Source organism: Dendrobates tinctorius, unplaced genomic scaffold (assembly GCF_039654945.1).
Source record: "Dendrobates tinctorius isolate UK_male_01 unplaced genomic scaffold, ASM3965494v1 ptg000097l, whole genome shotgun sequence".
Taxonomy (NCBI): Eukaryota; Metazoa; Chordata; class Amphibia; order Anura; family Dendrobatidae; genus Dendrobates; species Dendrobates tinctorius.
Window position 1 is genome coordinate 19,420,851 of NW_027361765.1, and position 11,866 is coordinate 19,432,716.

The window sequence follows — 11,866 nt, forward strand, 5'->3', positions numbered from 1 at the left end:
TCTAATTAACTGATATAATGACATTTGGGTTTTCATTGGCTGTAAGCCATAATCATCAACATTAACAGAAATAAAACACTTGAAATAGATCACTCTATTTGTAATGACTATATAATATATGAGTTTCACTTTTTGTATTGATGAACTGATGTAAATTAACTTTTTAATGATATTCTAAGTTTGTGAGAAGCACCTGTATATATCTGTATTATTCATCCTCCTACCTCTAACCCAGAAGTGTGTACATAGCAACAGATACACTTCGACAAAATAATATCCACTACTTTTCTGGGTGCTTTTTGTGCCACCTTGGAAATGCTAGCTGCTCTTCATACAGTAATAACCACAAGACCTCACATTAAATAGCAGGATTGTATATCCACCAATATGAATCCAAATAAGCAAATGGACAAAATATAACTTTAATCAAAAAGCTTTAAAATTAGACAATGACAAACATCACCCTTGTGACAAAATCAAAACAAAAAAAAAACACAAAAAACGCACAGACATAGATATAAAAATACCCACAGGATCTTCCTGCCTATGTATTTGGTATAAGGCCTCTTTTCAATAGTATGACATATTTTCAAATGGTTACCGTATGAACCACTTAGGTGCCTTACTAGAACTCTCATTAAAGCAAGATATTATTGCTGTCACACTCACAAATTTGGACCTCCAAGACTAAAACAACCTCCAATAATAAATGTAATCAAGGGTTATTAGCATTGGGTCTTAGAAAAGTGCTTTGTGCATACATTTGAGCTTTTTACCCCCGCATGGAGAACTTAGGCTCCACATTGCGTTCAATAGATCATCATTCACTGTCTCCACATAAGTGCTTAGTGCATACACACAATACTAGCCGTTGCATGAGGCCTATTATATAATCATTCAGATCATGCAGCATAAAAGGGTAGGCAAAAAGGAGTAGAGATCATTACATATTGGTCACCAAGTAAGAACCATGCTACCTCACTAACTCAGTGAGCATTCAAAGTGACCATTTAAAATACCAATATTCACAATGCTGTGTTAGTACATGCCATCACGGCTCTATAATGTCAGCACTCGGATATCATCCGAAGGCAGCGTCATATACGCCGACCCCGGAAATGGAGGAGATAAAGAAATTACTTTCTCCACCTCCTCCATAGCTATGCTTCCATCCTCTCTGTGCGAGAGAGTCAGAGCACAGTAGCATTGATGCTCAGCTTCCACTTGCAGAAGAGCCGAGGGTCATTGGCTCTCGCATCGGATGCCATATGCTAGTGTGACACCAGCCTTAGTCTATGTTCCGTGCACCTAGTCTTATACTTATCAACCGCCACGTTCATCTTTAATCCGGGTTGTTCTGGTCTATCTCCAGCAGTTTGTGACCTGCCAGAACACTCCAGTGTTTGCTAGAGTGAGCCAGAGGTCACAACTCAATGTAATGCTCTCAGACTTGCATTGAGAGCTTGTGACCGTTACCTCTGACTTCTGGTCTGTCTGTGGTGACAAATTGGGGTGCCGAGCAGCACAGGGAAGAGCTGAAGGTAGCGGTAAGTATAATACTAGGTTCAGAGAACTTCGAATAGTAACTGCACTCCAGCGCTGAAATAAAAAAATGCCTCTCTGGCGCTTTAACATCTTGCCAGCAGACCAGCTACCCATTTTTATCATTGACCGTTCACTTTAGGGCTTATTCACACAACCGTATTTTCTGTCCGAGTGCTGTTCATGGAATAAACGGACAGCACTTGGACTAATGTTATTCAATGGGGTAGTCCAGATGAGCAATTTTTTTTCATCTACCAAATCTGTGTGTGAAAAAAATTGCAGCAAGCATGAGTTTCTTCCATAAATCAAATGAATGCACAAAAAGAAATCTATTCAGAATTGAGAGTCCTCAGTGGTTGATACCTTTTAATGGCTAACTGAAAAGATTGTAACACATTGCAAGCTTTCGAGACTACTCAGGTCTCTTCTTCAGGCTAGACTAATACAAAATCTGAAGAGTCACATATTTATGCACAATACAACACAGAAAAAATGCAATGGATAAGACAAGTGACGTGAAGCAGAACTATCAATATGGGAGAGGGAGAAACATAAATATTGGACCAGTGCATAGATACGGAGTCTGGATGTTTTATTGTATTTATTGTATTTATTTATGTTGTATTGTGCATAAACATGTGACTCTTCAGATTTTGTATTAGTCTATGCCTGATGAAGAGACCTGAGTAGTCTCGAAAGCTTGCAATGTGTTACCATCTTTTCAGTTAGCCATTAAAAGGTATCAACCACTGAGGACTCTCAATTCTGAATATTTTTATATCTACTGGCTAACACGGTACAAAGATATACATCTTTCCTGTATCAAAAAGAAATCAGATGCCATACGAAGCTAAAGCATAGCATCCGATTTTTACTGATACAATTCTATAGTTTAGAAAACTGATGATGGTCTTGTAAATTAATACTAGCTGCTGCTGTAAAAAACGTATTGTGTACAGACTACAAGTGTGAAAAAATCGGCACTTTTATGGATAAAATGCTGATTGACTTTTTATTTGTTCTTTTGAAACTACCCTTAAGATGAGAATACCACATCACTGACGCCATGTGAGCAATGCACTGGTGAAAGTTGGCAATAGACTAATATATGACTTATAATGATTACAGAACTGCTATATAATTACCAATGAGGTAGGATAACGAACGCATTACTCTCCCATGACACATTGTCATGTTATTTAATTTGTACGTTATCTCTTCTGTCATTTGGCGGCATGAACACCTTAGAATACGTATGAAGGCATGCTCAATTTATTTATAAAATGATGTTACAAACCTGTGATAGACTTAGGTTCATAAATGATAAATGTGCTCCTGGGCACTTAGAGCCATAACACATTGACCTGCATGTTGAAGCATTTAATCTTTGATGTAATATGCCAGGGTTATTGATTGGCAGTGCTTCTGAAATCTGCAAATTGGGATGTAAAAATACAACAGCTTTAACAATGCGGAACAAATAACCTTCTGCATATTGTTTTGGTCTAAAAAAATCACAAGAACTTAAAAAAAAGTCTTATCAGCTGTGTGTCTGTCAGAGGCCAGGTGGAATTATTAATAAGAACGCATTGGCAACTTCTCTACTCATGCAGGACATAATTAAATTAAATTGTAACTTTGCTCAAACACATAATTATCCAATTACTTTTTTTTTTTTAGCATATCCTTGATGTCATTTTATATCCAGCTATAAATTCTATGGTTTAATGAACTAATGGTTCAATAGTCAGGGACTGCTGGCATTGCTGCTAATTGAATGTCCAAGTTTTAACCCCTTACCGTTGCAGCAATTTTCATTTGGTTTTATCTTCCCCTTCTTCAAAGAACCAGAACTTTTTTTTTCCCTTTTCTTCAACTAGCTGAAGTAAGGCTTGTTCTTTGCGGCACAAGTTGAAATGATGGACTATTCATTCTAGCACAATGGACTGAAAAAAAGGGGAAAAAAATCCAAGTGTTGTGAAATGGTGAAAACACAGAATTCCACAATTGCTTTTTGGGTTTTGTTTTTTAAGGCATCTATTGTGCAATAAAAATTACCTGGTGTCATGACTTATTATGTCAATATACTTATGGCATTCCCACATGTGTAAAGCTTTTTAATGGGTAAAAAATAGATTCAGATATTTGTAAAGAAACTAAAATAGAAAATTGGTCATTGGCAACATTATTTGAGACACAATTTCTGAGGGCTTGTTTGTCGGCATGGCAAATTGTATTTTTTGCACCATTTTGAGGGTACACATTGTTTGATCTCATCCCACACATCAAAGCAAAAAGAAGAGGAGACTGAGAAATAGCAATTCTAGTGTTTACATTTTTTTATTTTTTAGATTTAAAAAGTTTACCTTGTAGGTTGCATAATTTTATATTTGAATAGATTGGACGTTTACAGACTTGCTAAACCAAATATGCTTTTTTAAGCTTGTTTTTGAAAAGAAAAAAAGGAAATTCAAATTTTACATTTTTATATTTATAATAACATTTTTACTTTTTCTTTTAAACCCTTTGGGACTTGAGCCTACTATCACTTGTTCTATATACTGCATTATCAGAGTATTGCAATATGTAGGTAAACTGAAATTCTCCTATGAAATTCAGCTTGTAGCTGGATCCACAGGAGTACCAGCATGGCAACTATTGGAGTCTTCAGCAGACCCCCGAATTCTATGGCAATCTATTGGCACCTGGCATGCCTTTTCAAGGTAAAGGGTTTGTTCATACTAGAGTATAAATCTGATGAGTGCAATCCGATAACCAATGTTATTCAATGAGAGAGTGCAGATCTGCATAATTTTTTTTCTAGCTATATTCCGCATGAGAAAAAAAATTGCCAATGCAATTTTACGGGTGAGAGAAAAAACAGATGGCAGACGGACCATCCGTACGACTGATGTGACAAGATGGCACAGCTGCAGGTATAAGTGCAGAAAAGATCACAAGCAGTGAGCTCAATTTAATAACATTAAAGCTGAGTTCACACATGGCGTTTTTTTCTCGTTTCCGCGGCGGTTTTAACCGCGTGATTTTGCCGCGAAAACGCGAAAAATAAGCATCCCATGCATTCCTATGGGATTCCGCAATGCTGTACTAATGCTGCGGTTTTTACCGCGGCGGAATCGCTTCGCGGTAAAAACCGCAGCATGCTCATTAATTTGCGGAATCGCGGCGATCCCGCACCCATAGGAATGCATTGTTCCGCTTACTTTCCGCATGTGGCTGTGCCCACCATGCGGAAAGTAAGCAGAACATTTGCGGATGGTACCCACGGTCCGGAGGAGAGGAGACTGTCCTCCGGGCTTTGGGTACCATATCCCTGCAAAAAATAGAATTTAAAAATAAAAAATATTGTTATTCTCACCCTCCGACGTCCCGCGCAGTCTTCCTGCTTCTCTTCACGCTCTCGTTCCCAGTAATCCTTTGCGAAAATGCCCGCGATGGCGTCCGTTCTCGCGGGATCACACTATGTTTGACGAGTGTGACCAACCTGTCAATCAGTTCTCCAAGCGATGCTACAGATCGCTTGGAGAACGCTAGCATTTTGCAAGCTAAATACGCTTGCAAAATGCTAGTTTTTCCGCGGGAAAATCGCGGGAATTTAAAATGCGATTTTCCCGCGGACTGGAATTCCGGAATTCTCGCGGTAATTTCCGCGAGAGTTCCGGTACGTGTGCACTTAGCCTAAGGCTATGTGCACACATTGCGGATCTGTTGCGTTTCCAAAAACGTGATTACTTTAGCAATGTTACTCAATTGCATTCCTGAATTGTTGTGCACATGCTGCGGAAATTTCCGTCCTTATTTGCAGCATTTTATTTTCCGCAGCATGTCAATTCTGTTTGCGGATCTGCAGCATTTCTGCACCCATTAATTTCTATTGAGTCAGTCAAATCTGTAGCAAAACCGCAGGTGAAAAAAGGTTGCAGATTTGCTGCCGATTTGCTGTGAAAAATGCTGCAGAAAAGGAACTGATGTCAGAAGGAGGAAGAGTGTGTGGGTGGAGAATATATGCATGTCTGCGAGTGTCTGTACGTGCGTGTGGGTGTCTGCATGTGTGTGCAGTTGTCTGTGGCTGTCTGCGGTAATGCTACCACGGATACTGTCAGTCACAGTGCTGCAGTAAAAAAGCAGGCGTGGGCCGATGAGACTACTGCTCCCATTGGGCTAAAATTACATACATATTCACATAAAAATAAAACCCCATTATACTCACCTCACACCAAATCCCCGACACCCTCGTCTCCTAGAAATAGTGTAAAATAATAAACCAACATATACTACCTGTTCGCCTTAGTCCAGGTAAACCGAGTGTCCCATGGTGATCTCATGTGTAGAGCAGTCACATCGGAAGATGTGACCGCACTCCCCGGCCTCCAGCGATACACTGACAGGAGGTAATCACTCCCACAGTGTAACACTGCACTGCTGTGAGAGTTCACCAGAGTACATCAGCTTCGGTGCTCTCACTTACGGCACCGCTGCATGGGAAAGTTCTCACACAGTGGTAGTGCCGTAAGTGAGAGCACCGGAGCTGATGAACTCCGGTGAACTCTCATGGCAGTGCAGTGATACACTGTGGGAGCCATTACCTCCTGTCAGTGTATCACCGGAGGCTGGGTAGAGCGGTCACATCTCCCGATGTGACTTCTACACGCGAGATCGTCATTGGACACTCAGTAAATGGACTATGTCAGACAGGGAGTATTATATGTTGGCTTACTATTTTATTTTTGTTGCAGGCTTGATGTCACCTGACAATACAAAGGTGACATCAACACCACAAATATGAATCCCACTAGCCACCGCTACAGGGCAAGTGGGAAGAGTGAGGCTAAGTGCCAGAATTGGCGCATCTATAAGATGCGCCATTTCTGAGGTGGCTGAGAGCTGATGTTTTTAGCCTGGGGGGTGCCAATATCCATGGCCCCTTCCCAGGCTATTAATATCAGCCTGCAGCTGTCTGCCTAGCCTTTGCTGGTTTGATTTTATAGGGGGACCCCATATCAATTTTTTTTCTGGGGTTCCCTTGTAAAATAGCCAGTAAAGGCAAAGCAAACATCTGGGGGAACCTTTTTGGCTATTGACTTCTTCCCAGAATATTAACATCAGCCCTCAGCCATCGACTTTCCCTCTGCTGGTTATGAAAATTACACGAGAGCCTACTCAATTTTTTTTTAATATTTTGAAAACTAAACATCGCATTTCACGCAGATTTTTTTTTGTGTTTTTTTATTTAACTCTTTATGTACCGTTTTATTAATGAGGGTATTTGGCTGACACCTGTTCATTACTAAACCTCGGGCTTGGTATTGCATATTATCTATATATATATATATATATATATATATACATACACATATATCTATATCTCTATACATACTGTATATCTATATTTCTATACATGTATCTATATCTCTATACATGTACCTATATATACAGTTGTGGCCAAAATTGTTGACACCCCTACAATTCTGTCAGATAATACTCAGTTTCTTCCTGAAAATGATTGCAATCACAAATTCTTTGGTATTATCTTCATTTAATTTGTCTTAAATGAAAAAAACACAAAAGAGAATGAAGCAAAAAGAAAAACATTGATCATTTCACACAGAACTCCAAAAATGGGCCAGACAAAAGTATTGGCACCCTCAGCCTAATACTTGGTTGCACAACCTTTAGCCAAGATAACTGCGACCAACCGCTTCCAGTAACCATCAATGAGTTTCTTACAATGCTCTGCTGGAATTTTAGACCATTCTTCTTTGGCAAACTGCTCCAGGTCCCTGATATTAGAAGGGTGCCTTCTCCAAACTGCCATTTTTAGATCTCTCCACAGGTGTTCTATGGGATTCAGGTCTGGACTCATTGCTGGCCACCTTAGAAGTCTCCAGTGCTTTCTCTCAAACCATTTTCTAGTGCTTTTTGAAGTGTGTTTTGGGTCATTGTCCTGCTGGAAGACCCATGACCTCTGAGGGAGACCCAGCTTTCTCACACTGGGCCCTATATTATGCTGCAAAATTTGTTGGTAGTCTTCAGACTTCATAATTCCATGCACACGGTCAAGCAGTCCAGTGCCAGAGGCAGCAAAGCAACCCCAAAACATCAGGGAACCTCTGCTATGTTTGACTGTAGGGACCGTGTTTTTTTTCTTTGAATGCCTCTTTTTTTCTCCTGTAAACTCTATGTTGATGCCTTTGCCCAAAAAGCTCTACTTTTGTCTCATCTGACCAGAGAACATTCTTCCAAAACGTTTTAGGCTTTTTCAGGTAAGTTTTGGCAAACTCCAGCCTGGCTTTTTTATGTCTTGGGGTAAGAAGTGGGGTCTACCTGGGTGTCCTACCATGATGTCCCTTTTTATTCAGACGCCGATGCATAGGACGGGTTGACACTGTTGTACCCCCGGACTGCAGGGCAGCTTGAATTTGTTTGGATGTTAGGCGAGGTTCTTTATCCAACATCTGCACAATCTTGCGTTGAAACCTCTTGTCAATTTTTCTTTTCTGTCCACATCTAGGGAGGTTAGCCACAGTGCCATGGGCTTTAAACTTCTTGATGACACTGCGCACGGTAGACACAGGAACATTCAGGTCTTTGGAGATGGAGTTGTAGCCTTGAGATTGCTCATGCTTCCATACAATTTGGTTTCTCAAGTCCTCAGACAGTTCTTTGGTCTTCTTTCTTTTCTCCATGCTCAATGTGGTACACACAAGGACACAGGACAGAGGTTGAGTCAACTTTAATCCATGTCAACTGGCTGCAAGTGTGATTTAGTTATTGCCAACACCTTTTAGGTGCCACAGGTAATTTACAGGTGCTGTTAAATACACAAATTAGAGAAGCATCACTTGATTTTTCGAACAGTGTCAATACTTTTGTCCACCCTCTTTTTTTATGTTTGGTGTGGAATTATATCCAATTTGGCTTTAGGACAATTCTTTTTGTGTTTTTTCATTTAAGACAAATTAAATGAAGATAATAATACCAAAGAATTTGTGTTTGCAATCATTTTCAGGAAGAAACTGAGTATTATCTGACAGAATTGCAGGGGTGTCAATACTTTTGGTCACAACTGTATATATAAAGCTAAATGTATGTGTGTGTATATATGTATCAAGCAACGCCCACTCCACATAGCTCCGCCCACTGGCAAATTGAGAGCAGGTTCGCAGAGGGAAAGTGCGAGATGTTGGTGGAGAGTGGAGCTGCGAGGGAGAGAGAAGGACACATATGGAGAGAGGGGCTACAAAGGGATAGAACAGGACAGGGCATGGAGAGCGGAGCTGCAAAGGGAGAGAGCAGGGCTGCAGAAGGAGACAATGTAAAGGCAGGTGGTGCATGAGGCTGTTAAGGGAGAGAGGGGGACACTGGTGGAGAGATGGGGTGCTGAAGGAGAGAGCAGGATGGCCAGTGGAAACAGGGGCTGCAGAGGGAGAGAGCAGGATGGCGAGTGGAGAGCTAGATGGCAAGTGGAGAGCGGGGCTGTGGAAGGAGAGAGCAGGATGACCAGTGGAGAACAGAGCTGCTGAGGGAGAGAGTAGGACAGTGGATGGAGAGCAGGGCTGCTGAGGGAGATTGCGGGGGACATCAGGTGTAGAACTGAGCTTCCAAGGGAGAGAGAGGGATGGTGAGTTGACAGGGGGCTGCAGAGGGAGAGAGCAGGACAACAGTTAGTTACTATAACCAGGCAATGCCGGGCTCATCAGCTAGTATATACAGCTCTGGAAAAAATTAAGAGACCACCACATCAAAACCCTGTCATGGGCAGCCCATTCTCCAGACCTGAACCCCATTGCAAACCTCTGGAATGTAATCAAGAGGATGATGGATAGTCACAAGCCATCAAACGAAGAAGAACTGCATAATTTTTTGCACCAAAAGCAGTGTGAAAGACTGGTGGCAAGCATGCCAGGACGCATGAAAGATGTTTTTAAAAATCATGGTTATTCCACAAAATATTGATTTCAGAACTCTTCCTGAGTTAAAACATTAGTATTGTTGTTTCTAAATGATTACAAACTTGTTTTCTTTGCATTATTTGAGGTCTGAAAGCACTTTTTTTTTTTAAGTTTGACCAATTTTATTTGTCAGAAAAAAGTACAAAATTTATTGCTTGGAAATTCGGAGACATGTCAGAAGTTTAGACTAAAAGAACAATTTACATTTTACTCAAAAATATACCCTATTGTAACAACCCTGCTGGCATCACTGCATGGCCTCCCATCCCCCATACACCAACTTACTCACTGCTCCAGGTGATGCTGTGATTTCTTTCTGCTGCCCCGTGCTCTGTGCCTTGTCTCCTGTTTGCTCTGTGCATGTTTCCTGGCTGTGTGCATAGGGGGGCGGTGCCAGAACTCTATGGTTCTTATGAAGTCAGGGTGCACCTGTCTATTGTGTCCCTGACCAATTGCCAGGAGCCCTCTAGTATTTAGGGCAGCTCCACCCAGTGGAACCTGACCTGTGTTATGTGTTAACTCAGTTAGTGCCTTGCTACTGAGCTGCCAGGTCTTGCTCTGTGTTTTTCCTTCTCTAGAGGCTTTATTCCTTGCTTTGCTTGGTACTTGTCTGTCTGCCCTCCAGGAGGCAGAATATCCTGGTCTCTGTGTCTTTGTTCATGCCTTGTTTTGTACCTGTGTATACTCTGGTCCCAGTGTCCTTGGTCCTGTACCTTGTCTTGCACTGTTACCTTGTCTGAACTCTGTCCTACCTCTGTCTGTCTCCCTGTCTTTGGCTCCTTTCACAGCTGTGTCTTTCCTTGTGTCCTTTCTTTCTGCTTGTGTTCCGCACTCTTGCTTCTCTGTTCATGCTCCATTCTGTGACTCTGCCTGCTCTGTAGGCTCTGCCTGTGAGCCGTACTCTTGCGGTTCTGCTTGGTTCTGTGTTGTGAATTCGCTTTCTGGCCTACCTCTGGTTACTAGTGAAGGTAGTGAAGCTGGTTATATTGACAGAGAGGTCGCGAGTTCTCTTTCTGGGCTCCCTCTGGTGGTTACTGGAGGTAATGGAGCTGATCTGATTAACAGAGGCTTTCCACCTGATAATGAGGAGGACGATTGGAGATCTGGGGTTTCTGACTGGATTTAAGACAGCCGACTACCTCTATCCCTGCTGGTGATTTTTTCCTGCCTCCTGAGGTCTAAGTTTCCAGCTCAGTCCCTGCATGCTCAGCTAAGTGTTCATTTGCTATTGTTCACATTTGATCTGGTTTTGTCTATTTCAGTTTTGTGTGGTCAGCCAGCTCCAGCTGGGGCTGTGCTGAATCTCCATCCATATGTTACTGCTTGTGCCAGTTTGTTTTTGTCCCTTATTAGATTGGCCTCTTTTTGCTCTGCTTTCAGAATATACCAGAGTGCTGATATAGTGGGCGAAGTCATGCGACTTCAGTATTTTTCTATCAGATGTGTTGGACATTTGCAGGGTTTTTTGCGTGATTGCAGACAGTGTCTTTCCTTTCCTGTTCTGTCTAGTTAGTGTGGGCCCCATCATTCGCTCAATCTATTTTCCTACCTGCGTTTGTGTTTTCATCTTGTCTCACTGACAATATATGTTTGGGGGCTATCTATTCCTTTGGGGTCTGCGCTGGGCAGTTTAGATTTCCCTTTTCTTACTTTAGGCTTATTTAACTCTCCGGCTGTGTCGAGGCGTCTAGGATCATCGTAGGTACGCTCCACGGATGCTGCTAGTTGTGTGGATAGGATCAGGGGTCTGCAATCCGCTTAGTTACCAACCTCTCTGGTTTTCTGTGGCATACCTTGGTCTTGCTTTCCTCCTCGGTGACCCAATCATAACAGAATCAGCAGCCTAAACCGCAGATTCTAGGGTACTCAAAAGCAGGAGAGAATTGTAGAAAAAAAAAGTGTCAGAATTTTTTTTTTTAATATATTTTTTCCTCTTTTTCTCTGGGCCATAGAAGGATTTTTTTTTGCTTTAATGGAGATTAAGCAATTGTCTGATCGTGTTGAACAGCTCACTGCTGAAGTGCGGGGAATTTCCACATATCTCGCTCAATCATCTGCTGTTGAACCAAAAATCCCTACTCCTGATGTGTTTTCTGGGGATCGGTCTAAATTTTTGAATTTTAAGAATAATTGTAAACTATTTCTTGCCTTGAAGCCTAACTCATCGGGGAGCTCTGTGCAGCAAGTTGAAATTGTCATCTCCTTGCTGCATAGAATCATAGAATCATAGAAACGTAGAGTTGGAAGGGACCTCCTGGGCCATCTGGTCCAACCCCCTGCTCAAAGCAGGATTCGCTAAATCATCCAAGTCAGATGTCTGTCCAGCCTCTGTTTGAAGACTTGCATTG

At 41.7% G+C, this 11,866-nt stretch overlaps 1 long non-coding RNA gene across 1 annotated transcript in view; it reads right to left on the minus strand.

Moving 5' to 3' along the window:
- Positions 1-3,482, minus strand: part of LOC141098933 (uncharacterized) — a 71,545-nt gene extending 68,063 nt beyond the window's left edge. The window contains exons 1-2 of the long non-coding RNA XR_012234390.1: positions 3,346-3,482; positions 2,843-2,977 (exon numbers count right to left, since the gene is read on the minus strand). This is a non-coding gene — a long non-coding RNA (uncharacterized lncRNA). The remainder of the gene's footprint in view (positions 1-2,842; positions 2,978-3,345) is intronic.
- Positions 3,483-11,866: the final 8,384 nt, after the last annotated feature.